The following is a 6,646-nucleotide window of genomic DNA, read 5'->3' as shown; positions in this document are numbered from 1 at the left end:
GACATCATAGAGCGGTCACACCTCTCACCCTGTGCTGAAGCCCACTATCTACCTGTTACTGTCAGTGTGAATTGTAAAAATAAAACTGTAATGAATTTAGCTTGCTGACATAATAAGGATAAGTCTTTGTGAGTAAAAATGTTCCTAATAAATCTGACTCTCAGTGATGCAGTGACAACTGAATAATAATATTGGAATTTTGGAATATTAGACTTCGAATTCTGAGAAGAAAGTTGTAATTGACTATTTCCACCACCAGAGGGAGTAAACATTAATAGACAAGAGGTGGCGGTCTCTGGGTCCTCTTGAGCACAAAGCAGTACAACCAAACTGATGTTTCATTTTAAACTATACATATTCAGTAATATTTGGGATCTGGGAATATAGCATATTTAGATTACTTTATGTTTTGAACATGTGATGTGTTATGTTATCACCTCATATTCTAGACAAAATTAAAAGTGATCAAAATAGCCCACTATAGTTTATTCCGCTTGCTGCATATTATAGTAAAATTATTAGTTAAAATAAATAAATAAACACACACACACACACACACACACACACACACACACACACACACACACACGCACACACACACACACACACACACAAATAATTCATTCTCAGGCCATCCGTGATGTAGATGAGTTTGTTTCTTCATCAGAAAAGATTTGGAGAAATTTAGCATTATACCACTTTCTCACCAGTGGATCCTCTGCAGTAAATGGGTGCCGTCAGAATGTTTCTTACAAACATACAGCTTTCAAATGTACACAGTGTTAATTGATGAACTGGAGTCATGTTGATTATCATTATTAGCTCTTGTACTTTTCTCAAAAGGGTGTATGTTGTTGTATGAATCAAAATGTACAAATTCACACAATTTCACCTCCATTTGGCTAAAATGTAAAATAGTTATGAATTGCCATGAGAGTGTGTTCCAGAAAACAAGCATTGTCAAGCATGAAGGATCAAATTGGTTCTGCTAGACCAGACTGAAGACCCTTACACAAAATAAGTTTATTCAAGTGTGCTGTTAATATACTTATTTTAAACAAAAAATAGCAAAGTATGCTTTTAGTTTATGTTTTATGCACTTCTTCAAAATGGGCTTCATGTACTACTAATAAATATACTTAAAATGACATTCAATTAAATTGACATTCCCGTAGCTCAATTGGTAGCGCACTGCCTTATCAAGTGCAAGGTTGGGGGTTTGATTCCCCGGGAACACATTACAGGTAAAAATTGATAGCCTGAATGCACTGTATAAGTCGCTTTGGATAAAAGCGTCTGCTAAATTTTTAATTTTTGATTTAAGTATACTTGTCATATACTTACAAAAAGTCTAAATATATTTGAGCTTTACTTGTGTTCCTACAATTCGTGTTTTCATTATTATACAGTAGAGGGCGCTGGCACACATCTTTTGTACAGAATTTCCAAAAAAAAACCACATGAAGAAAAAAGAAACAACAGATACTAACACATGTAGCACGATCATCTGACATGAAACAGCATCAAAACTGTAACGTTATGGAATAAAGGTGACCGATGAAGAGGTAATAATTACAGTCAAGCTTTGCGGTGTTGATCGACTCCATCTACGTTTTGATTATCATTCTGAATCCAATTCATAGCCTTTTTTTCAGCTTTTAGTTCAAAATGTTATTTCTTTATTTTTTATGAAACACATTAAAGTGTTTTTACAAAATATTCAGTATACCTAAAAGTTCACTTAATTGCAGTACAAACTACAAATACAGAGGTAAACTAGTTGTGCACTCAAGGTTGGCTACTTTTATATTTAAAGTATACTTAAAAGTATACTTTTATATAATAGAAAGTGGGCCAATTTAGTCCCAAGGAGTATTGAAACAGTACACTTACAAGTATACTACTAGAACCCTGATATATGTATACTTGTTGCTATATAAAGGATACTTAAAAATATACATGAACTTTACTTAAGTATACTTAGTAAAATAAACTTGAAGTATACTACTTTTTCGTAAGGGGAGCTCTGACAGACGGGATAAAAGTCAGTCAGGCCTCAGATTCAGAGACATGGCAAGTATGGGTGTCATTTTTGCCAAGGTGGGTGACTTAAGTGTTCCTGAGGGAGTCTAGAGTCAACCAGACCCGGACTGCCAGGATCTGCCTGTTCTTTTCCACAGATGAAACATGATTTATTCAAGGAGAAAAGAAAGTGAGTTGCATTCACATGCTGTTCACCTCAACATTAAATCTTCTATTCATCTGTCTCTCTGTCCGTCCGTCCATCTGTCTATTCACATATCTATCTATCTATCTATCTATCTATCTATCTATCTATCTATCTATCTATCTATCTATCTATCTATCTATCTATCTATCTATCTATCTATCTATCTATATCCATCCATCCGTCCGTCTGTCTGCTATCTATCTATCTATCTATCTTTCTATCTATCTATCTATCTATCTATCTATCTATCTATCTATCTATCTATCTATCTATCTATCTATATCCATCCATCCGTCCGTCTGTCTGCTATCTATCTATATCTATCTGTCTGCTATCTATCTATCTATCTATCTATCTATCTATCTATCTATCTATCTATCTATCTATCTATCTATCTATCTATCTATCTATCTGTCTGTCCGTCCGTCTGTCTGCTATCTATCTATATCTATCTATCTATCTATCTATCTATCTATCTATCTATCTATCTATCTATCTATCTATCTATCTATCTATCTATCTATCTGTCTGTCTGTCTGTCTGCTATCTATCTATCTATATCTATCTATCTATCTATCTGTCTGTCTGTCTGTCTGTCTGCTATCTATCTATCTATCTATCTATCTATCTATCTATCTATCTATCTATCTATCTATCTATCTATCTATCTATCCGTCCGTCCATCCTCCCGTCCGTCTGTCTATCGATCTAAATTTGGCTACTATCTTAAATATTCCTTATAATTTATTTTCTTATTTCTTTAAAAGTTGAAAGATAAAGATACTTACATGTAAATTCTAAACAATGAAAGCACACGTTAACGTTCTTATTTTTGTCATATATAACCATTGTGCTGTTTATACAGAGTAGAATTAGTAAGGCTTCTGCTGTACTAATGCCTAACGTCTATGGCTGCTGTTAAGCATTCAAGCCTTGTGTAAGAAAGAGCTGAAATGAAAAGGAAGCAGATGGGTGTGTATGAGCAGGCAGGGTCAGCCCAAGGGCCTGTTCCCAGAGCTGGAGAATCACAGGGACTTGCCAAACTCTGCAGACCCCCTGAACGCTGTGGTCAGCCTGCCCCCTAACACCCCCCCCCCCATCCCCCGCCCCCCCCAAAGGCCTTTGGGAATTTCCAAAAGTCTGAGGAATTCTGACTCAGACTAGTCCCGGTACAGAACTGGGAGGAGGTTCTGCCTGTGAGGCCCAGACTTTAACCACAACCATTCACTCACAAGCACAGACTTGCACATATACACAAATACACAAGCATACATGTGCATGTAACATTTTATTGATACTCAGAGAGGAACTTCTCTTTTCCCATTTTTCCTGTGGCTGAACTAAGAGTGACCTGGCTGGCTATCCTTCAGCCCCGATGGAAGGAATGTAACCCAACACTCTCTGCCCTGTCTTGGTGCCTTGCATGTCTGCATATGTGCGCGCACACAAACAACAGGGTGATGGAGAAACAGATTTACCTTTTTTCCATTTACTAAGGAAATAGCTACAATTTGAAAAGATATGAAAGAGTACATTATTTACCAAAAAATATATTAGCCATATACAAATGTAAATTACTTTTGACAAATATGTTTAAAATGGTGTCTAAAATATTGTTTCATTCCATCAACAATGGATTCCTATCATACCAATGTAACAAAATAAAATACACTATAATAATTGATCACTTGTTACAAAAACATCTGATCAAATATCAACAATATATATTTTGCTTATTTAAGTAATGCTATCAGCCAAACTTTACCCCTTAGTTGGCCCTTATGGTGTCTGCTATGTTAAAATCACTTGACCACTGAAATATCCAGTAGCCCCTCTGTAGAACACAAGATCCAGGGGTTGGATCCACATCTAGGGGGTGGAGATTGGTAGGTTTAGGTACATGTAAGGCGGGAGGAGTTATCTTGTGTTTATCTTGTGTTCTGCAGTTAGGACCATCTCTAAATATCACTCATTTTATATTGGTAATCCCCCCACCCCCCAATTTTCACACCCTTTGAGTTGGGGAATAAACTCCTCAAGGGAGACAAACATGCCTGGGAGAATAGGGTATTTCTACAATGATATTTGAAAACTGCCATTGGCCAGCAAAAAAATAAACAGAAAATGGCTTGTTAAATGCACTGGAGACTGAATGTTCTTAACTGATTACAGTTGTTTTTGTGGTTTGTGGAAATGTCATTTTCGTGCAGTCTCGCACACATGGTCTTCATGAAAGATGTCAGTACTCTGACATCAGACAGATATCTTTAAACTACTGGACAGATTTGTGTCGTGCCAACATATATCTCCTTGGTGACTCTCCCATTCGTTTGTATGAGAACACAGACTCGTGTGCAAGGTGAAAGAGAAAGTTTTATCAATGGAGACTCGTGTGATAACAAACAGGTTTATATCTATAAAGGAGAACTTTATTAGCCAATAAAAGCTGCTCCCTCTGCAGCTAGACAGGCAATTATCCAGCTGTCTGCGTTCCCCCTCCCACAAAGTATACACTTTTCTCTTGGAGGGAGAGGGAAAGCAGATGTATAGTCTGCTGAGGCTCGCTAGGGTTGTCCATATGCTTGTGTCTGGGGCATGAAATGCTGTAATTGAGTGGCATAGTGGAATTTTCACCCATCCCAGCGGTGCTGACCTCTCAGTTTATGTCTGTAGCTGTCTGGAGAGAGAGGAGAAACACAGGTGCTTCCACGGGATCTCAGATGGGACTGCACGAAACAGGATACCACCGTCGCTCACAGGCATTCAGACAACACCGCGGCAAATCTACCCTGCCAGACAAACTTGCCAACAATTCGCACACACACACCACGCCAGCTCCGGCTCATTTTCAGGAACTTTCCAAAACAGAAAAGGGGAGATAATTTTTTTTTTACTTGTGTAAAAAGCCCATTTCTTTAAACAAGCAATTTTTGTCCATACCACACACAATGGTTGAGTTACATATCAATGTTTTATATTTAGTGCAATGGTTTTGTAAAAAATCATTAGCAAAAATAATAAGCTCTGTCCCATTTCAGGGGCTGCATCCTTTGAAGGATGCATTCAAAAGCTACTGTGGCACGATAAATGCTGTCCCAATTCAAAGGTCACCCTCAAACTGCGGCGTTAAAATGCATGCTTTGTTTACCAGGCAATGAAGAATACAACGACTGGATCCTTCAAGACCAAAACTCACATTGTGGTTACCAGTTCTACTGTATAAACTGAGAGATGATCTCTCATTTTCTCATTTTGACAGTTTCCTCACATTGTGGGATGTACACTGCAGTTACTGTGCTACCACACACACAATTTTGCTGGATCTTCTTCATCCTAGTGGTCTTAGTGTTTATACTGCCACCTGTATGTGTGGATGAATGAAGCTTGATTATTAAATTGTTCTGGGTTACAGTAAAGCTGTTTATCTTTATCTTTGTACTGTATATTTAGTTTTTTCTTCTTATTCTGCAGAAAATAAACCTCCGTTTCTAACAAAGTTTCACAAATGTAGTGTTTTATGCTGGTGATGCTTCTGTTTCTGTCACAGCTCAACATGTCGGGTCTGTACAAACTAATCATGGATCATATGATTTCAGTTGTGTTTGAAAACTTGGTCCCAATTTGCTCACATTTTCTCCCAGTCTAGACATCTAATACGTTTTATAATATAGGTTCATAAAAATGCATTAAAACAATTTTGACAGGATTGGCAACCGATCAGGCTTTTTCTGGGCAATTAGTCAATCAGAACTTGTAAAAACGAGTAGTTGTGCAAGTCCTAGTTTTGCTTGTGATAGCATTTGTCCTTGCTCTGTGGGTCGTTGTAGGTTTGTTTCATCGCTCCATCAGGGACTGCTTGTTTGGACATTTTATTTTTTCATGCTGTGACTCAGATCATAGCCTGAAGCACGCACAAACACGACCACACACAAAACATATTCACATGCATAAACACACATAATATCAAACACTACTGGAAATGGCTTTCAAGAAGACCGAGCATGATGAAGACATGCCAAGAAAATCACAGGATGCATGTGTTACATTTGTTCACGCACAGACACGTAGCTCACAGAACGTGTGCAATTGTGTTTATTTCTCAGTGAAAACATTCCCAGTACACAAAGTTCATTTAAAGAACATAGGCCATAATTTCTTCCACCCTCAAAAGCCCTTGGTACATTAGAGTGAAATCAGCCCAGAGGACCAGGGTATGGCGTGACTGTCAGCCATTTTAAACTGCAGCCACAGCACAGCCCTCTGCGGTGAGTAAGAGTGTGTGTGATGTTTGTGTGTATGAGAGGGACAGAGAATGTGTCATTGTGGGTACTCATTGGTTGCAGGATTAATTAGAACAGCATCTTCATTTTTGTGCAAATCTCCCATCGTGCCAACCACCACAGCCGCACCCTCACA

Source organism: Carassius auratus, chromosome 38, assembly GCF_003368295.1.
Source record: "Carassius auratus strain Wakin chromosome 38, ASM336829v1, whole genome shotgun sequence".
Taxonomy (NCBI): domain Eukaryota; kingdom Metazoa; phylum Chordata; class Actinopteri; order Cypriniformes; family Cyprinidae; genus Carassius; species Carassius auratus.
This window is presented reverse-complemented; position numbering follows the sequence as displayed.